We start from the raw sequence: 23,580 nt of genomic DNA, 5'->3' as shown, positions 1-23,580 counted from the left end.
CCATATCAAAATTCTTTGCCTAGTTTAGAAGAACTAAGCGTACAAACAGACAGAAGACAAACAAACAGGGAATAGTGACTTTGTTTTATTTATTAATTAATTTATTTAATATCAACGATATAAATATACCATAAACAATGATAACATGTCACAATTAAAATCGTTGAAATATTTTTAAAAAGAATTACAAATATATGTGGCATGTAATTGTGAAATGACATTAGAGAGTAAGTAAGTAAGTAAACAAGAGATACAAGAACATAAGTTTCTATAGTGCAAATAAGGTAGAATTAGATTAAATTAATATTGATTGAAAAGATTTGATAGCATAGCCCTCTTGTACCTACCTTGCGTGCAGTTAAATAGATCTGCCACATCTGCGTATCTATTACTAACTTCATGCAACCTAGGTACAAGCGAGTGTTTGGAATACTCAGTCCTGATATTGTTGCATTTAAACAAAATTTTAGAACGAGTAGCTCTCGTGGGTATATGAAATTCAGTGAGGTTAATTAAATCAGGACTGTCTATACTACCATTTACAATTTTGAACATAAATATTATTTTATACTATTTAGAGATTATACGGAAAATTTCTTTATCAAACTTTTAAATGCAAATAGAAAGTTTTGTGTTATTTCTATCTAAATATATTTTTTATTATAATGTTTGACTGTATGACCTAGAAATACAGGTTTTCCAATAAGAGGTATTATTTTGAATAGCCCGATATTTCAGTAGATGTTACTTTTGAAGCTGTCGTTTTTTGACATTTGACAAGTAGAAACTACGCCATTAATAAAAATGGAACGATACACGCTTCAACAACGCATTTAAATTATTAAAATTCACTTGAGTGAATCAAATGCAAATCATCTTGAGTGATGAGGCCCATTTCCACCTCGGTGGCTTCGTCAACAAGCAAAATTGTCGCATCTGGGGCTCGGAAAACCCAAGAGTTATTGTTAAAAAGCCTCTCTATCCTCAACATGTGACTGTTTTTTGCGGTTTATGGTCCGGCGGAGTCATTGGACCTTACTTTTTCGAAAATGAGGCTGGAGCAACAGTTACGGTGAATGGATTGCGCTATCGAGAGATGATTAATGATTTTTAATGGCCGGAATTGGATGGTATTGATCTGGACAACGTTTACTTTCAACAAGACGGCGCTACGTGCAACACAAGCAATGAAACCATTGATCTTTTACGATTGAATATCAAAATAACACCTCTTATTGGAAAACCCTGTAGTTAGTTTTATGGGGTTTATGGTTTTTCGGTTAATTGTTTATCTCCATGTAGTATGTTCTAACAACAATAAAATAACTAAACCTAGATCATGTATGGGGATGCTGTATGAAGGGTTTGAATCCACTATTAATATTCTTCGGTAGGATTTATTTAGTAGGCTTTTCTATCGAGGTCTCAACTGCCAATGGCATCTTCGAAGAATATTTTAAAAGATGTTTAAATTTTGGGGTGGGGAGGTATCGGAGATGGGAAAGAGAAAGGTTGGAAAGTACCTGGGTAAGAAGTTACAAAAAAAAGCTAGAATCAATTTTGAATCACAAGCTATGTATAAACTTTAAGATTTGAACCAAATATCTACACGGAGATAAATGAGTATTAATAATTTATTAAGAATCTCTTAGATTTTTTTGGTAACTCGGTTAAACTCGGGATTGCAGGCGATGTCCTTATAAACTTTTAGTAAATTCCTAATACATCAAAACACGTGTTCATGCACATGCATTTGCCTTGATAAAATATATTGGCGAATTTCGAAAATATTAGGATTTTTATGAACACGTGTTCCGACATGGTGACAATAAATTCGTATTTTACTAAAATTTTATCAGAAAAACTATCGAATCATTTGTTAAGGATCACGAATAATTTGAAAAGATTCTTACTAAATCAGCATTACTATTTTTTCTTTTTTTCACTAATCATAATTTGTGTTGAAGTTATTATCTCATCGAATCATCATCATCATTTCAACAGAGCGATACTGACAGTATCTACCAGCCTGAAATAATAATTTAACAAAATAAATCTTTAAGCCGTCTGCACAAATAAGTTTGTCGCCCTGCACGACTGGAAGATTGTCACACGTTGTTTAGGTACCTAGGTACACTAACCGCATAGTTGTTATTATTATTTGAATTGTAAGGTAACGCTTATGCGTTCCATGACCCGGCTCGTAAAGCGTTGGGACTACGGTTGCCCCCGACACTTTCCACCATCAACCATCGTAACCTTTGTTTAACGACTCTTCCGCCTATTGTATCGGGTGGTCTCTAGTTGCACACTGCAACTACACACTACACACTGTACACTACACACTACACACTGCAGATTGACTCTACAAGTTTGCGAAGGTATTAAATAGTTTTGCTAGGGTGAACAAATTGGCTTCTAGACTCAAGAAAGGCAATTGAAAATTACTTATCCGTTCTTTTTTGTGTGAATTCCGCAAAATAATCCCTACAGTTCCGAGTCAGCGGGACAATGGCATCCAATAGTGGTATGTTGGAAGATTGAAGCTAGAGGCGAAGGGAAGAAGGTAGATTGGGAAGTATCTGGTAACAAAACTCGACTAAAGCCATTTCAAGCAACGTGTCGATTCTGAATCAAATATACATAGAAATTGAAGAACGTACGTTCTCTCTGAACTGAACTCTTTTATTGTGTCGAATAATGAGTTCGATTTATGAATGTTCAATTTGTTTTAAATAATTCAAGCAGTCGAATCAAACATAGGTAAGTCGGTAGGTACCATGCGCGCGAAATGGCTTACGATGCATTTTTCATTTATACCTACTATATATTATTGTAGTATTGTAATATAACGCTTGCTGGAAAGGTATTTTATAAGTTTTAACGATTAAAATCGAAAACAGCTAGAGAAATTATTTATAATAATTGAAACCTACTTAGTAGCAGTAAATACCCGCCTAATACTTATAAAGTGAAGTAGGTACTTACCGGAAAACTAGCACAAATTCTTATCACTTTAGACTTATCAGTAGAAAATAAACTATAATGATTTATGTCTATAGGTGTGACCACTGACAGTGTTACGTAGGTACTTTTATAATATGCCATAGAAAACACGTCCCGATGCTTTGTTGTCTTGTCTGCGAACCCTATGAAATATTCGACAGAATTTATATCGGGGTATAAATATCTACAATCAGATGTAAAGCGGTGGAACATTTATAATTTATAAGAAGTCGTGGTCTTCCTCGTGGAAAAAATATAGTCTAACCAAATCAAATATTCAACGAAAATTCGATTTTAGGCGGTAAAACACGTATTCAAAAGATTGTTATATGTTAGATACCACAATTAGGGGAGGACTATATATGTTTGAATGTGGATAGCTCTAAATATGAATAAATTTCGTATTAATGCAAGAGACGTGGACAACATGGTTGATATTTCTCCGTATCCAATGCTGAAAGAATGAGAAATTTAACGTGCAAAACCCCTAAAATACGTGGCTGAAATATGTGACTCTATTTCTCTCTGTTCTCTTAAGGCAGAGGACCCTATCAAATTTGAATTGATATTATAAGCAATGAAACAAAATGAGATAGTCAAAGAGAACAGCAATATATCACAATTAAATTAGCAGCTATTTCAGCATATAAAAATAAATATATGTTTATTTAATTAAAGTACGTAACAACTCACCCCATATCGCCATTCGATCCACCAAAAATGTAGAAATATAAAAAGAAAACTAAAAATGTGTTCGGGAAAATTCTATTTTTCCATTTAAAAATCACGTGCAGGGGCTTCGGGCGTCTTCGTCACACTTCGGCTTTCTCCGTCGCGGCCATCTTTTAATGGTAATGATGTGCAAACAACACTTTTCCTCGTTCGAATTTTTTAATTACCCCTCCAAAAGGGATTTTTCCGAAATTATAATAAAGTCACTAAAATGATTATTATTAACAAATTAAAACGAGAATTAAGATTTAAATTGAATAGCTGCTTTCGACAACTATTAAATAATTAAATAATTACGGTATTTGGACGATATTTTAAAGCATTATTTGGCATTTTACAGTTTTAGGTTAGAGATTTTTAATAATTTGTTATTATTAAAGTTTGAATAGGTGTTTTTGCTGCTGTTTTTCCTAATTTTAGGGTAAACAGAGGATTTAATTATGATTATCAGTGCAATTTATGAATTTAGGCGTATTCGAGTCACGTGCGTACGTCAATATAAAAGTTTTAGTTGGTTGGCAGGTTGGGTTAACTGACTAGAGTCGCCGTGAGATTCGAACTTAGAATGACACGTAGTGGTTAGGCCACGGGGCCTTTTATAGACTCGGCCTGTGACGTCACACGCGTGCATTATCGGCGCTCTTATCGGAGAATACCTGCCGCTTGTTTTGTACCGGAGGTTCCCAATACTGCTTTTATTTAAAAATTTAATCTCATCACAGTTCATTTTTTCAAATTTGCCTACAAAGAAAGGGAAAAACGATCAATATTATTCCTAATTCAAATTAAAATGATTTAATGGTCTCTCCAAAGTAAGGTTACCTTTAAACAGAGCGTTTAAATAACGCCACCATAATCAATCAAATTACTTTTTAAAGGGAAATTGACACTCTAAAAACATCAGTGTGTGTAAAAACATTAAAAGTTTGTGTTAATATATAAAAATAAAACATAAAATCACGCCCTAAAGCCCTGGAGATGCTGTGTGGAGGGGATGTTTAACCCTTCGATAAGCAATGTGGCTTGACCAGGCCATTTTTATTTTCAAATGAGTTTTTTTCCGTTTACTTTTTGGCATACTACACCACTCGGCTAACTGCGTCGAATAGTTCCATTTCAAAACAAATTTAGACAAAAACTTCAAGGACAGTACCACATGGTCTGTATAGGCCATCGCATACGAAATCAAGGTATGGTGGGTATGCGAATGGTAAACCAGCTTTTTTTTATATGAATACCGCACAATCGTCTGGAGCAAGTGAAACTAGGGCATCCCCAATTAGGCTATGTTGTGAGGCTGAAGATATTGGGAAGGGGAAAAAGTGGAAGGTGGACGAGTGCCTGGCTTTTCAGATCTGGTCACCAATCACAGTTAGCGCTATTTCAAGTAACTTTTCAATTCCGAATGGTCGTCTTACATCAGGGCGATACTGAAAGTATCTTCCACTCTGGAACATGCTGCAATAAAGTGTGAAATATTAAATTTTGTGTGGAATTTGAACCCACAACCTTCAGCTTGCTAGTCGAGAGCCTTCCTCCTCGACCACGGAGGTCCTCAGATACTGATCGTGAAGTGAATCAAGGTGCTAGTGGTATTGGATTTAGTTGACAAGTATCGCATTACCGAATAGTGTACTGCGAAATCTTTTTCTGGTGGAAAAAGGACTTGTCATCGTTGGTTCTGTACTCGCAACCACGGTGTTTGTCTCGTTATTTACACATATACAACATTTTGACGAGTTCATACAAAACTATTTGCACAGCTGCCTTTATCTCAAATGAGTTTGATGGCCCACAACTCTTACATGGCCTGGCCAGGCCACATTGCCTCATCCAAAGGTTAAAAGTACATTGCCCATCGGAGGGTTAAGGAAAGGAAAGGAGAGGAAGTTCTGAGGAGGAAAGGGTTGAGGAGTTAGTAGTTTGTGTATGAGTGACGGACTTGTGAGTCCATTCCTCCCACTGCGGTGCAAGGCTAGATAGTTCGGCTGCAGAGGCCAAAGGGTCTCCCTCAACCGGTCTCTCCCGATCGGGATCTTCACGCAGCTGGTGGGTAAACGTATCCGCCACCAAGACCTGGATAAACCTCACCCCGAGAACCCGGGCACACCCGCTTAATTCACAGACTAATTACTTAGGGTTACCTATGGCAGAAGTGTTGGTTATCCAATCAATGATTCCCGGGGCGACAGTACACATACCCGCCTCCCAAATTATTATTATTATTAGCAGTCGGATTTAGCTGCCTGCGTTTTGGTATTGGTAGACAAGTCCGGAGATGTCAAAATTACAGATTAATTTGATAAGAACCTCTTCAAATTAATCGTAATCCGGTTAAAAAATGTATTGCAGGCCCTTAACGAATAAATTAATAGGTTTCCGAATAAACTTAGTAAAATTCCAACGTATTATCGTCACGATGTCGGACTCGTATTTTTTTTTTCATTTTTAATTGCCGGCAATCCGGGCGTTTATTGCAATAACATAAGCATATACAAACAAGTACGTAAACCGCCTAACTAAAAGATTTCTGTTCTGAGTCGGGTACAGTTTTTGTTCTGAGGCGGGTACGTTTCTGTTTTACGCATAAAAATTCAAATATTTCGTCTTTGTACATTAAGTTATGAATTTACTAAAAGTTTATCAGCAAACGGCCTGCAATTCAGTTTTTAACCGCATTATCAATTAGCGATATTTACTCATACTCATACTCATACATTACTCATGTTTCTCCGTCCAGGTAGATACGATTTGTTTAACAATCTACAGTAAGTAATGATGGGATGTAGTTAGTGAGGTTAGGTTCCTTGATATTGCTTAGCATTCAAAATAAACTTCACGTTCTTGATTTTCCCTGTCCATTACGTGATCGTTAATCATATAAAAACATTCAGCAAAGGGTGGGAGTTTTCACGGAAGATAAGTGCCTCATGTGAAACATTTGCAAAGTTTGTAATAAAGTTGAGAAGCTTTGGCAGGTAAACACTCGGGAGGAGGTGTTACTAGTGAGACGTTACCCACACTAACTTGCAACTAGTCACCCACGGGCGTACCTAGTGCCTACTACTACACAATCTGTATAAATAATAAAAAACAATTTATAAAATTACTCACATTTTGTCGTAAATTTAAATACCTTTATGGTCAATGGCTACGTCTGCATTAGATCGAACGACGCACCGAGCCGCTCTGAACTAGCAAATAAATAATTAAATTAAGCAGTCAAATGGACAAAATAAAGTGTATGAAATCAATTGTGACTATAATGTATTCCGGCCAAACGATTAGCCCTTTTTACGACATGATACGTTTTCCTATTATGATGTTATTATTATTGTTTCCATTTGAAATACCCCAGCTGCTTTAATAGTTATAATTATTCCAAGCATCAAGCAATCATTGGCGCATTTATAAAAAAGCAAAACGAATTGATTATCGGTCACACATCATTTGTGACCTATAGTATCAAAGTGTGACATCTCCATTTTTGGCTAAAATGAGATAATGATGCAGTTTTGTAGCCATTTTATTGTTGATTATAGCTTTTGCCACAGAATCTGACTTTTCCTTTCAAATTTCTACATAATTTGAGTTAAAAATTGAGGTTATTATCAAAAAATGACATATCCCTCGCTTATTAGTTTCAAATAATGACAGATCCACTTCAACCAATAGGGAGTCGCCATCTTGTCACGTGATTGAGGGATTTAACTGCCATTTCTGTCTTGTGTGTCCAGCTGTGAGTGTCGGTTGACAGTTTTTCGGTATTTTAGTAAGTTTTAAAAAGTTTTAAGATAAAAAACAATGGAACGTGTTGTTCCAGAGAAAGCAAGGAATAGAAAAAAAAACAGCCAGAAAAGTGGAAAAGATCCAGGGAAGTGAAAAAAAGGTAAGTTTTGTTCTCAACTGTGAAGATCACTCATGGTTCATGCAGTTTTGCAAAGGGCGTGAGAGAGTTAATTTTATTTTTCACACACGAATTTTTTTATGTATTTTATACCTGTCTTTAGAAACATCAATTTCACTTTAATCAACTATTTCATTGGCAACTCAGATTAATAAGTGAAATGTAGGTATTTTAGATACCTCTCTAGTAAATATGTATGGGTATAAATAATTATTAAATATAAATTTATTTTTCATGTAAAATTAAAATATCCCCTTTCTTTTTGTTCAAGATATTCTGCATCAACATTGCCGTTTGCGCCAAAATGCCAACACAATTCAAAGGCATTTCAATGCATGTCATTGACAATGGTAGACATACAACAATTTCACAAGAAATTTTATTTGTTGTCTAAGAAAATTTATCAGGAGAATTACTTGTTAAAATATTGTTTACCGAAATCGGTAATTAGGAGAAGAGGAAACAGCGAAACAGATAGCAACAAAAGAAAAAAGAAGTCTCTTTCAATAACCTATAATGTACGTAAAACAACTACTATGACTACGGTACCCGTATGCAGAAACACATTTTTGGATATTTTACATATCAACAAAATGCGTGTGATTGGCGTCACTAAAAGATACTTTAACTCTGGCACTCCTCCCATTGAGAAACGGGGAGGTGATAGAAATCACATAAAATTTGCCGACCGCAAAAATGCTGTAATAGAATTTATTAAAAAACTTATTCCTCTTGAAATTCATTACTGTCGTAGCAAAACAAAATCACGGTAATATTTATCTTGCGAACTTAATATCAGCAAATTAAGTCAAATGGTTAATGCTCAAGCATTATCGAATTGCATCGTAAAGGCTTCGTATTTCCGAAAAATATTTAATTCTGAGTTCAATATTGGTTTTGGAACTCCACGGACAGATCAGTGCTCCAAATGCTTGGAACTTGGTGAAAAAATTAAGTATGAAGTAGATGCATCAATGAAAAATAATTTAATAATAGAAAAACGTGTGCATAAAATTCGGGCAAAGGCATTCTTTACAATGTTGGAAGAAGAAAAAGAGGGCATGGCAACAATTTCTTTTGATTGCCAAAAGAACCAACCACTGCCGAAAGTTGCCGATCAAGCAGCTTACTATTCACGCCAATTATATACATATAATTTTACAGCAGTTATTGGTACTTCCCATTCTAAACTCACTAACGTGCACATATATGCTTGGACAGAAGATCAGTACGCAAAAGGATCAAATGAAATCGCAAGTTCATTATTCCATCTTCTTTCTAAAATTAATTTTGATGGAATCAACACTATTCGACTAATGGCAGATGGATGCGGAGGACAAAATAAAAACTCTGTTCTCATAGGAATGTGCATGAAGTGGTTGGAAAACAGAGGTGATGTTGTAAAAAGAATTGAAATAATTTTTCCCGTCCCAGGCCATTCCTTTCTACCATCTGACAGAGTTTTTGCTGGAATAGAGAAAAAAATAAAGAAGAAAGAAGTAATTGTCAATCCTGAAGAGTATTACGATATATTTAAGGAACATGGAAAAGTATATAATCTTGGAACTGACGTGAAAGTCTTTGACTGGAAGTCTGCCGTTCAGGAGGTTTTGAAACCTCCAGGCAAATGGCATTTTAAATTTGCTCCTTCGAAAAGATTTATTTTAACCAAAAAACCATCAGGCGTCATAACAGTTGCTGGAGAAGCTCACTATAGAGTAGATTTGTGTTCTTCAAAGAAAATTTTCAAAAAAAATTTATCCGCAGTACAAATTAACCCCAAAGAGTTAAATTGTGGAACAAATGTAAAAATGGCTAAAATTAAGGATGTTGATTATCTTTTAAAAAAACATTATGGCAACAACTGGAGAGCTCTTGGTTGCTTACAATATTATAAAAATGTTATCGAAAGGTATGAAGAAAATCAGAGAGAATCCGAGAATATTGAAAATGTGGAAGTTAGCGAAGAAGATTGTGAACCTATCGTGGAAATTAATGACCTTATAATATGATTTGTAATTAAATACGTATCCTTTGTACAAGCACCAATTACCAATTTACGAGTCTATTTTAATTTCTTGTTTATCATTTGAATAATAGTGTATTTTTAAAACTGTCATTGCTTTCATTGTAATTTTTTTTATTTTTAAATTGTTTATTGAAAATTAAGATAATAAACTTGTGATTGTACTGACACTCTTTCGAGAATGGTGTTTGTGATTTTTTTTTAAATATAATGAATATTTTTTGTTTACCTCATGAAAATAAAGTACTTATTTTAACAAAAATATGTATAATTTTGCTAGTTTGTTACGTACACCCATGGCTTCAAAAAAATGGCGGACCTACATAAGTTGGCTGCAGAGTATGACAAATCCAGTATCATGAGTTTCAAAGTATGACAAATCCATACATTATTTTCAAAATGTGACACATCCAAACTAAAAAGTTAAATAAAAATGAAAATAAGCATTATAAAAAAGAACTTACTTCATAAAATTAAATATTTCACTATGTTTATTGGAAATACGTTGAAAAATGGTTAAACATCGTCAATATTAATAGTTAAATATGTTTTCATGATTATCTCAAAACTGTAAAAATGGAGATGTCACACTTTGAAACTATAGGTCACATTTAATACATTGCTTTGACCCTTTGCTGCAAACTTATTTAGTTATTTTTAAGAAACGAATATTTTGCCCTCCAGATCCTTGCGAAAAAGAGCGGGAGAGCGAAATAGGATATTGTATTGTTTCAATGATAAATAAATCAATTACGTCTTCAATAATTGCACATTCACTTTGTGGCGTCATTATAATTTAATAAAAATTAATCACTTTGTAATGAAAATAATTTGTTTAATTATTTAAGACAATATTACCGATTCTTAAACGAAAATTTAAAACAGAAAAAGGTACGGTCGCATCTAGGACTTCAACCCAGGACCCTCGCTTGCCGGGGCGCAAGTTTGATACAGTTAAATATGTCCGAAGGAGATAGGGTTCCATTAGCTTAGTTACTAGAGCGGTTAACTACATAGGTCTCGAAATTCTAAAAACTGACATTGGTCCTTTTGGAAGCAAGCAACAGAAATTTTTTTAAATTTTCTAAGTCTTTTGTGTTTCTATGATCTCTTCAAACTATTCATATTCCTGTTAACTACGGGACTGCAGGCCTTTAAGGAATGAATTGACATATTTTCTAATAGATTGTCAGTAAAATACGAATTTGTTATGGCGATATCGGAACACTTGGTCAAAAAAATTCTAATATTTTCGCATTTCATCATTATGTAATAACAAAATAAACGCAGCTTGTTTCCGTGTGACTTGATCCGCCACTGGCTCTACCCAAATACATAGATGCCCTCTCCCCTGCACCTGTAGTCCGTAGTCTCGTCCTGAGCATGCAGATGACAGGTAAAAGGTGATACTCATGATGAGTAAATAATAATTAATATTGACTTAATGGCTGCCAGTAGTTCATATTAGTCACTAACTTGTGTACACAGCGGCCATCAGAGGCGTTAGTCTCCTAATTGTATTCATAGGCTGCTACTAATTGTAGGAAATCATTTTTTTAATATGTAGTTTGAAGTTGGCAATTATACAATGGTGAAGTCTCACTAAATTTCTTCAGGCCATGGGTAAGTTTTTTGTCAAGGCTGACAATAGTAGGTATAGGCCGCCAAATTACGAAGTCAGTGCTGCAGTTAAGTAAATTCACTGTTTAAAATAATCTTATCACTGTTTGTGACTACCTGTTTCATAAGAATTCAATAGAATTGAACTCGTTCAATGGAATTGAACTGGTAAATGATTGCGTTAAGTTAGTGGGGGTTGATTATATATAAAGTACATTAAAAGAATGTATCACGTATGAAATATGGAAGAAATTAAAAGAATATTTAAAGTATGAAATATGAAATATGGAAGAAATTAAAAGAATATTTAAAGTGTGAAATATGAAATATGGAAGAAATTAAAAGAATATTTAAAGTATGAAATATGGAAGAAATTAAAAGAATATTTAAAGTATGAAATATGAAATATGGAAGAAATTAAAAGAATATTTAAAGTATGAAATATGAAATATGGAAGAAATTAAAAGAATATTTAAAGTATGAAATATGAAATATGGAAGAAATTAAAAGAATATTTAAAGTATGAAATATGAAATATGGAAGAAATTAAAAGAATATTTAAAGTATGAAATATGAAATATGGAAGAAATTAAAAGAATATTTAAAGTGTGAAATATGAAATATGGAAGAAATTAAAAGAATATTTAAAGTATGAAATATGAAATATGGAAGAAATTAAAAGAATATTTAAAGTGTGAAATATGAAATATGGAAGAAATTAAAAGAATATTTAAAGTATGAAATATGAAATATGGAAGAAATTAAAAGAATATTTAAAGTGTGAAATATGAAATATGGAAGAAATTAAAAGAATATTTAAAGTATGAAATATGGAAGAAATTAAAAGAATATTTAAAGTATGAAATATGGAAGAAATTAAAAGAATATTTAAAGTATGAAATATGAAATATGGAAGAAATTAAAAGAATATTTAAAGTGTGAAATATGAAATATGGAAGAAATTAAAAGAATATTTAAAGTATGAAATATGAAATATGGAAGAAATTAAAAGAATATTTAAAGTGTGAAATATGAAATATGGAAGAAATTAAAAGAATATTTAAAGTATGAAATATGAAATATGGAAGAAATTAAAAGAATATTTAAAGTGTGAAATATGAAATATGGAAGAAATTAAAAGAATATTTAAAGTGTGAAATATGAAATATGGAAGATATTAAAAGAATATATAAAGTATGAAATATTGAAGAAATTAAAAGAATATTTAAAGTATTAATTATTATTTTTTTTTTTTTAAAGTGAATGCCTCACAAGAGTCCCAACTGCTCCCGTCTGGAGCCAGTGAGACTATGGCATCCCCAATTGGGGGATGTTGTGAGGCTGAAGGTAAGTGGGGAAGGGAAAGAGGAAGGTGGGGAAGTACCTGGCTATTCAGATCTAGTCACTAAACACGGCTAAAGCCATTTGGAGCAACGTTTCAATTCTGAATGGTGGTCTTACACCAGGGCGATACTGGTAGTATCTTCCACTCTGGAACGTGCCGCAAATATACTATATATTATTTTAATTAATTAATTGTGAAATAACACAAATTAATCAAATAAAATTTATTTGCGCACGCCGGGTTCGAACCCGCGACCTTCGGAATGGCAGTCCAATGCGTTACCACTGGACTATGCCGGCCGTCGAATTATGAAATATAGAAGAAATTAAAAGAATATTTAAAGTATTAAAAATGAAATATTGAAGATATTAAAAGAATATATACAGTATGAAATATAGAAGATATTAAAAGAATATTTAAAGTATTAAACATGAAATATAGAAGAAATTAAAAGAATATATAAAGTATGAAAAATAGAAGATATTAAAAGAATATTTAAAGTATTAAATATGAAATAAAGAAGGAATTAAAAGAATATATATTATAAAGTATGAAAAATGGAAGATATTAAAAGAATATATAAAGTATGAAATATAGAAGAAATTAAAAGAATATATACAAGAACTTAAAAGAATATATAAAGTGTGAAATATAGAAGATATTAAAAGAATATATAATGTATGAAATATAGAAGAAATTAAAACAATATTTGAAGTATTAAATATGAAATATAGAAGAAATTAAAAGAATATATACAGTTTGAAATATACAGGAAATTAAAAGAATATATAAAGTATGAAATTAGAAGATATTAAAAGAATATATAAAGTATGAATTATAGAAAATATTAAAATAATATATAAAGAATGAAATATAGAAGAAATAAAAATAATATATAAAGTATGAAATATAGAAGAAATTAAAAGAATATATAAAGTATGAAAAATAGAAGATATTAAAAGAATATATAAAGTATGAAATATAGAAGAAATTAAAAGAATTTATACAAGAACTTAAAAGAATATATAAAGTGTGAAATATAGAAGATATTAAAAGAATATTTAAAGTATTAAATATGAAATACAGAAGAAATTAAAAGAATTTATAAAGTATGAAAAATAGAAGATATTAAAAGAATATTTAATGTATTAAATATGAAATATAGAAGAAATAAAAGAATATATAAAGTATGAAAAATAGAAGATATTAAAATAATATATCAAGTTTGAAATATAGAAGAAATTAAAAGAATATATAAAGTATGAAATATAGAAGATATTAAAATAATATATAAAGTATGAAATATAGAAGAAATAAAAAGAATATATAAAGTATGAAATATAGAAGATATTAAAAGAATATATAATGTATGAAATATAGAAGAAATTAAAAGAATATATACAGTTTGAAATATACAGGAAATTAAAAGAATATATAAAGTATGAAATTAGAAGATATTAAAAGAATATATAAAGTATGAGTTATAGAAGAAATTAAAAGAATATATAAAGTATGAAATATAGAAGATATTAAAATAATATATAGAGTATGAAATATAGAAGAAATAAAAAGAATATATAAAGTATGAAATATAGAAGAAATTAAAAGAATATATAAAGTGTGAAATATAGAAGATATTAAAAGAATATTTAAAGTATTAAATATGAAATACAGAAGAAATTAAAAGAATTTATAAAGTATGAAAAATAGAAGATATTAAAAGAATATTTAATGTATTAAATATGAAATATAGAAGAAATAAAAGAATATATAAAGTATGAAAAATAGAAGATATTAAAATAATATATCAAGTTTGAAATATAGAAGAAATTAAAAGAATATATAAAGTATGAAATATAGAAGATATTAAAATAATATATAAAGTATGAAATATAGAAGAAATAAAAAGAATATATAAAGTATGAAATATAGAAGATATTAAAAGAATATATAATGTATGAAATATAGAAGAAATTAAAAGAATATATACAGTTTGAAATATACAGGAAATTAAAAGAATATATAAAGTATGAAATTAGAAGATATTAAAAGAATATATAAAGTATGAGTTATAGAAGAAATTAAAAGAATATTTAAAGTATTAAATATGAAATAAAGAAGAAATAAAAAGAATATATATTATAAAGTATGAAAAATGGAAGATATTAAAAGAATATATAAAGTATGAAATATAGAAGAAATTAAAAGAATATATAAAGTGTGAAATATAGAAGATATTAAAAGAATATTGAAAGTATTAAATATAGAAGAAATTAAAAGAATATTGAAAGTATTAAATATAGAAGAAATTAAAAGAATATTGAAAGTATTAAATATGAAATATAGAAGAAATTAAAAGAATATTTAAAGTACTTAAAATGAAATATGGAAGATATTAAAAGAATATATACAGTATGAAATATACAAGAAATTAAAAGAATATATGAAGTATGAAATATAGGAGATATTAAAAGAATATATAAAGTATGAAATAAAGAAATATAGAATAAAGAAGAAATTAAAAGAATATATAAAGTATATAGACATTTAAAGAAATATAGAAAGTATACAATGTAAAAGAAAATAAGGAGTATAGAGTTTACCAGATACTAAGTTAGGTGAGCGTGCTTTCCAGAGTGTCGGGATCTAAAGCCGATCAAGTGAATCAGATACTTGAGTCGGGCCATTTCAAGAGTCAGAATATTAGAAGAGTGTGTTTGAGACGATTAGTGAATTTGAATGAGGCAAGGAGTGTATCTCAAGACCAAGTTGCTCCTGCTGTAAACCGCGTGATGGTTAGTTGGTTATTTAGTTAGTTGTTCAATTTTATCAGTATGGACTATTATATTGATCAAGCGATGAGGGATATTTATGTTTTTAATTGATAATCAATCTAAAATAGACAAATAGTCTGGTAAGGTATTAGAAGGGGGATTGCTCAACGTCAGAACAGTATGTTTTCAGCATTTTGTCTATGATAAGTTCATCAATAGTGCACTGACTCCAGCAAAACAATTACAATTTGTCTATTGTAAGTTCATCAATAGTGCACTGACTCCAGCAAAACAATTACAATTTGTCTATTGTAAGTTCATCAATAGTGCACTGACTCCAGCAAACCAATTACAATTTGTCTATTGTAAGTTCATCAATAGTGCACTGACTCCAGCAAAACAATTACAATTTGTCTATTGTAAGTTCATCAATAGTGCACTGACTCCAGCAAAACAATTACAATTTGTCTATTGTAAGTTCATCAATAGTGCACTGACTCCAGCAAACCAATTACAATTTGTCTATTGTAAGTTCATCAATAGTGCACTGACTCCAATAAAAAAATTACAGTTTGTCTATCATAATTTCATCAATAGTGCACTGACTCCAGCAAATCAATTACAATTTAAAATTAGTATCCTCGCAAATTGGTAATTTGTTAAATATCATCTCGTAAACGCTGCCGTCGGTGATGATAGTACATATATTATTAAATAAAAATTAAATACAATACGTGGACTCGGTTTTAAAAAAGAAAAAAGAAACACATTCCTTTATTAAAATCATAGACAATACGAATAATATTGCAGATATCTCGGCTTACGACCAGCGGCGGCTCATGACTCATGACAGCTACAACAATATCAATAATGCCATTTTTGTAATATCAGCACTCTACTAAACCCAAAGTCACGAGCCGCCATTGCTTATGATCTATATACGGATGATGTTCCAAGCCTTGCTAAGCTCTACATTCCAACCAAGGCGAGCTTAAAATCAGCTGATATTCCACGACTCGCGACAGAATTCAGAATGAACCATAAAACTCATCTCTTCGGAAAAACGTGTCCATAAATGTTACCTACAGTTGCAAACCTAATTTACGGAACTGTACTTATCTACTCGTACAAATAGCCAGAAACTGTTCGTAGTCCGCCATATTGTAAAAAACTAAATAATTAATTTATTGGAATAACTTTTAAAGGTATACCCATCAATGTAATATTTAATCATTGAAGAAGATAATACGAATAAAACGAAACATGAAAAAAAAACAGGACACAGAAAATGAAAAGACAAATTTCGCAACTGGGTATCTAAGCCTACTAGGCAAATGTAAGTATTATGGTAGAAACATAAATTAATAAAAATAATAGATAAAATAACAAGAATACAATGATATACATATGTAGTCAAATTAATCAATATTTATAGAAATAAACGTTTCTTTGTTCATCCCTTGTACACTCAAAAATTACTGGACCGATTTCGCCGAAACATTTAAAGTTTGTTCTCATTAGTGTCAGGAGTGTTTAGAGAGTAGTTTTAATGGTAGAATAAGTCGAGGAGGCTCGGGGAAGACTTAACGCATTATCTATGCGATGAATGATATACGGAGTCGATATCAAGTCGAAATAATGTAGTTATTTTAATAGTAACAATGTGATATATAGAAGTTAATTGATATAATGTTGTTTTTTAATACTGTGTAATATAGAAGTTAATTGATATAATGTTGTTTTTTAATACTGTGTAATATAGAAGTTAATTGATATAATGTTATTTTTTAATATTAAAAATGTGGTATATAGAAGTTACTTGATATAATGTTGTTTTTTAATAGTAAAAATGTGGTATATAGAAGTTAATTGATATAATGTAGTTTTTTAATACTGTGGTATACAGAAGTTTATTGATGTAATGTAGTTTTTTAATAGTAAAAATGTGGTATACAGAAGTTAATTGATGTAATGTAGTTTTTTAATACTGTGGTATACAGAAGTTTATTGATGTAATGTAGTTTTTTCATAGTAAAAATGTGGTATACAGAAGTTAATTGATGTAATGTAGTTTTTTAATAGTAAAAATGTGGTATATAGAAGTTAATTGATATAATGTATAAATAATCAAATAAACTTGTAGTAAATACCTCAAAGTGCAATAAATTATCATTTACATGTAACAAAAATAAAATTTCCTTTTATTATACATTAAACGGGACACAAATCAAAGAAGTAGAATCTATCAGAGACCTTGGGGTAATACTGGATGTGAAATTAAACTTCATTCAACACACTGATGCAATCATCAACAAAGCCAACAAAATGCTAGGATTTATAATACGTTTAACGAAACCTTTCCGCTACCTTAAGACTCTATATTCCCTTTACACAGCGTTCATCCGTCCCCACCTAGAACACTGCACACCGATCTGGATTCCTTTTTACCAAGCCCACATTGAAAGAATTCAAAAAAAAAAATTTAAACACATTAATTATAAACAAAACTTACATTTCTCAAATTACGCCGATTCTATTAATTACCACAACTTCAACTCACTTCATACACGACGTTTGGTTTTTGACCAAATTTTATTATTTAAAATTCTTAACAATGGCCTCGACTCACCAGAGCTAATGAATTTAATAAATACTCATATTCCAACAAGATCAACACGGCAATCCCATTTGTTTCATTTACCTACATGTAGAACTAACTTTAGAAAAAATTAACCAATTCCACCAATACTAAATTTCAAAACATAGATATTTTTAGCAATACACTTCACAAATATCGATTAGAAGTAACTCGTACGATCGAAAATTAATACTATAGTATGGAATGTATCTAGAGCATCTCCTATCCTCATCCTAAATTCCTATTCCTCCCCTCCTCACCTAAAATATAAATATATATTTTTTTTTATGCAATAAAACTCCATCTCCAATCAATATTTAATAAAAATGATTACATTCAATTCAATAGGGAATTACAAGAACTAGATTGGGCATTACTCTTACCTGAATTCATGTCGGTAGACAATATGGTTTCTATATTTTACACTCATCTGAATCGTATAATTGAGAAATGCGTAACCAAAATTGTAAATTGTAATAAGCAGTATCCCCACTGGTACTCACCAGACTTAGTTAAACTTATTAAGGAAAAAAATAAATTTCGAATTCTCTATAAAAAATATAAAAATCCTCGTGATAGAAATTCTTACGAACTCTTACGCACCCGTTGTTCCAAACTCATTAGTAATTGCTACTTTAAATATATTCAACAAATCGAATCGTGTCTGGTTAATCATAATAGCGTTAAAACTTTTTGGAGATTTATCAAACAAAAGAAAAAAAATAACAGTACTATCCCCCAAAATATGACGTATGGAGAAAAAAAGTCATCCAATGGCGAGGAAAGCAGTGAACTATTTGCCCAACACTTTTCATCAGTATATGAGAAAGATAACATAAGAGGCAACGAAGAGACTCAACCTCATCCCGTTTCAATTGATCAATCAAACGGCGTTCTGCACACAGTAAATATTAGTGTGCACGATGTAAAAATAGCAATGCTTAACCTCGACCAGAGCAAAGGTCCGGGTCCCGACAAAATTCCACCTATCCTAATTAAAAAGTGTGCACACAGTCTCGCACTCCCTCTGACTATCATTTACAGGAAATCGTTGTCTTCATCCGTTTTCCCAACAAGATGGAAACAAGCAAATATTGTACCTATACCTAAAAGTGGCGACCTTCACGACGTCACAAACTATAGACCCATCTCCATTCTCTGTTCATTTGCTAAAATTTTCGAAAAAATAATTTGTCCAAGTCTGAATTATCATCTCAAAAATCTTATTACTCCAAAACAGCATGGATTTCTCTCCCAGAAATCAACATCCTCCAATTTACTTTGCTATGTCACTACCTTAACCGAAGCTGTCGATAAAGGTCAACAGATAGACAGCATCTACACTGACTTTAGCAAGGCCTTTGATAAGGTAAATCACAGATTATTAATACATAAACTAAAACGCATGGGTGTTCATGGTACCTTGCTAAACTGGTTTCACTCCTATCTAACTGACCGTGAACAAAGAGTAGTATTTGATGGTTATGAGTCAAGAGGATTAGATGTGCCGTCTGGAGTACCTCAAGGGTCCCATTTGGGCCCGATCTTGTTCCTTGTTTTTATAAATGACTTGTGCGATGTTATTTTGGATTCTAAAATTTTATTGTTCGCCGATGATTGTAAGATTTTTAAAATTATCCACACATTACTTGATTCAATACTCCTTCAAAATGATATCAACAGAGTTTCTAAGTGGTGCACTGACAATAGAATGTTTCTGAATTCTTTAAAATGTGTCCACATAACTTTTACACGTAAACGCAACTCAATCTCAACTCAATATTTTATCGACGGTACTAAACTCCAGGAAGTCACAACCATTCGGGACCTAGGCGTAATATTCGATAAAAAACTAACTTTCACACCTCATATCGACAGCATTATTTCTAGATCCCTAAAAATGCTAGGATTTATCAAACGAAATAGTAAAAATTTTCAGAATCCCAAATCAAAAATAACGCTATACAATTCCTTGACCCGCAACGTGTTGGAGTACGCAAGTTCTATATGGAGTCCAACCTACAAAGTTCATATTCAGCGAATAGAGCGGGTTCAAAAACATTTTATGTACCACCTAGCGTATTGTGATAAGCGAGCTCGATCACTTCCTCATTACACCGATAGACTAAATTTCTACAATGTACGCACCCTTGAACAGAGAAGACTAAATATCGATTTAAATTTTCTTTTCAAAATTGTTAATGCTCTAATAAACTGCCCTTTTTTACTCTATCAAATTATGTTCAACGTTCCTAGAATTGGTTCCCGACTCATACATTATATTCCGTTACATATTAAAAAATATAAAACTAAGCTGGGGTATGACTCACCTTTACCAAGAATGTGCCGTTATTTTAACGAGACATATAAAAGTCATCCCATTGATTTGTCAATGTCATCACTGGCCACCTTCAAATCAAACGTAAACAAGACTTAAAGCTACCTATCGTGTTTATCTATAAAGTAATTACTATTGCTGTTATGAAATGTATATGTAAGTGTATGTATTTGTGTATACATGTATGCATGTAGGTGCATACATGTACATTATTCTTTACTTATAGTTTTGTGTTCATCAATGTTGTGTTTGTCTGTAATTAGTGATAGTATCAACCAAGTTTAAATTGTGTAATTGAATTTCGAGAGCTTTGATATGAATCACTGTTGACAAACCTAAGAAAAAAAAAAAAAAAAAAAAAAAAAAAAAAAAAAAAAAAAAAAAATATTAATATAGGAGACTTTTTTGGCTTGACTGTTTTTAACATGTATATATTTATATTTATTTATTTATTTTTATTTATTTATGTATTTAAACGCCCATAGGGCTTTTACCTATAATAATGTACATCTTTATTTTTTAGTTATAGGTACAGATTACACATAAAAAATTTTAAAAAAATAAAAAAATCAGTGTTAGCAAAATACAGGTTACATAAAAAAATATCAGAGTTGACAAAATATGTTACATAAAATATAAGAATTTTAAAAATATAGGTATGGATAGAGTAAGTGAGACGAAAAATATAAAATCTTCCAAAATCCACAAAATCAACCATAATGATAATAAGAAAGTATAACAATAGTTTACAAATTAGGTAAAAATAGTTCGCACATACTCCGTTTAAAGTTGGCCAAGTTCAAATTATTGTCAAATACATTTATATTATTTAAGTATTTGTTACCAAGACTGTGTAAACGTTGTATTGGAGAGTGAAAACTATAGTTGGAATGAGATGTATGTATGTAAAATGTTGATATTTGCCTAGTTGTTCGTCTAGGTATGTGTAGATTTATTAAATGCAGGAGTTCACAACAATCGAATTTAGAGTTCAATAATTTTAATAAAAAGGTTAGGTCGTTTATTTTTCTTCTGTTTTCTAATGTCGGAATATTTAAATGATACAATAATGACTGGTAATTTATGTGTTCTAAAGGGATGTTAAGTTTAAAATTGACGAAGCGTAGAAATTTTCTTTGAATTCTTTCAACATTATGAATATGTACATTGTAGTATATTTTATTTTATGTATATTATATTTTATGTATAAGCCGTTTGTCTCTTACCTTTACCAATAAATAAATAAATAATGTAGTTTTTTAATACTGTGGTATACAGAAGTTTATTGATGTAATGTAGTTTTTTAATATTAAAAATGTGGTATACAGAAGTTAATTGATGTAATGTAGTTTTTTAACAGTAAAAATGTGGTATATAGAAGTTAATTGATATAATGTAGTTTTTTAACAGTAAAAATGTGGATTTCATGATATTACGTGAGGAGAATGGTAGAAATGACACGAATCAAATATAATTTGTGGTAAAATGAGGCGTACGTGATGAACGAATAAAGAGGTGTGAGACATGGCACGGTCAAGTTAAACAAATACTTATTACAATAATAACAAATACAGTATAACCACGCATACAGGTCGCTGTTCGGCCTCCCTTGGCGATGCAGCGCCTCACAGATGTTCGCAGAGGAAAGGATGCAAGGGTTTGCTGCCTTGATGCGTCACAGTAGCCGAGACGAGTCAGCGCTACCGGAGATTTGAAAACACTCTTGTCCAGGCCGTTGCCAGTGGCAGGCGCGCCCTTACACCATAGATGGAGAACTTCCCTCAAGCCACCGAAATATGTTTTATTTTCAAGTTAATATCATGTAATTTATCTATTTATTTATATGTACGTTTTTAAATAGCAGACAGAGTATTGCATTCACCGCTCTGTTCAGCTGAAATAAACTAACATTAATATTATAACAATTATTATACAAGCAATAATTATTCGCCTGAAACACTCATCCACATTGAAAAATCTCCTGATAAAAGATACATGACGCCAACGGGACTCGAACCCGTGTCCCTTCGATTTCCGGTCGACAGCTCTGACCACTGAGCTATGGCGGTTTATCTCTTACCTGCGAAATGATTCAATATATACTAGTGTTTCATTCAACAATTACTGCTTGTTACATTTTTTCACCTGAAAACAACCAACTTTATTGTTTTTAACTTGAGTGTTTCAGGCGAATAATTATTGCTTGTAAAATAATTGTTACCCTTTGTGCTATGCATAAAAAATCTTGTCTTAAAAACATTAGTTTACCAAAAAAAATAATAATTAATATTATAATACAATAATAGTATTTTCATTTTTAGAATGCACTCAGTTGACAGGTACACTATAATAGACAACCTCAAAACTGTACCACAAACCGTTCAAGTCTAGTTGTAAATAAAAATAATTAATTTATTGGAATAACTTTGGAAGGTTATGACCATCATTGTTATATTTAATAATTAAACGAAACATGAAAAAGAAAAGAAACAGAAAATAAAAAAGGTACCTATTCAAAACCTACCTATATCTACAAATAAATTCAGGCAGAACTTTGTAATCATAAAAAGATAACAGCGAATAAAATATGGGAAATGGTTGGTAAGGCAGATATCCTGGGTTCGAATCCCACTTGTTCTTGCGTCTTGTTCTTATTTATGAGCCAGTGAGACTATGGCATCCTCAATAGGGGTATGGTGTGTGGCTGAAGGTAGTGGGGAGGTGAAGGAGATGGGGGAGAGGAAGGTGGGGATTACCTGGCTATTAAATCTGGTCACCAAACACGGTTAAAGCTATTTCAGGCAACGTTTCAATTCTGATTGGTGGTCTCACACTAGTAGCGATAATTTTACGTAGAGTATCTTCAGCTCTGGAACGTGCCGCAAGTTTACTGCATTTGTAAATAGTATAAAACAAAGCCACTATCCGCGTCTGTCTGTTTGTGTGCATAGTTCTTTTAAACTACTCAAGGGGTTTTCACTATCATTTAGAGAATTTCTTCCGGAAGGTTTTTATATATTTAAAAATAAATGGTTATTATGTTTATTGATAGTAGAAAAAAGTCGAACGACAGGTACACTTCATCTAGTATTATTTTAAAGGAATAAATTGTGAAATAACACAAATTTATCAAATAAAATTTATTTGCGCACGCCGGGATTTGAGCCCGCGACCATCGAATCGCTAATCGAGAG

The 23,580-nt window shown here is 31.2% G+C and overlaps 1 pseudogene; it reads left to right on the top strand.

Moving 5' to 3' along the window:
* The first annotated feature begins 8,042 nt into the window (after positions 1 to 8,042).
* LOC149410882 (uncharacterized) lies at positions 8,043 to 9,657 on the top strand (annotated as a pseudogene).
* The last annotated feature ends 13,923 nt before the right edge of the window (positions 9,658 to 23,580 follow it).

This window comes from Hesperophylax consimilis, chromosome 27 (genome assembly GCF_061612785.1).
Source record: "Hesperophylax consimilis isolate HC1 chromosome 27, BYU_Hcon_1.0, whole genome shotgun sequence".
In the NCBI taxonomy this organism is placed as follows: Eukaryota; Metazoa; Arthropoda; class Insecta; order Trichoptera; family Limnephilidae; genus Hesperophylax; species Hesperophylax consimilis.
The sequence above is the reverse complement of the archived record's forward strand: the minus strand, read 5'-3'. Positions and strand labels throughout refer to the sequence as shown.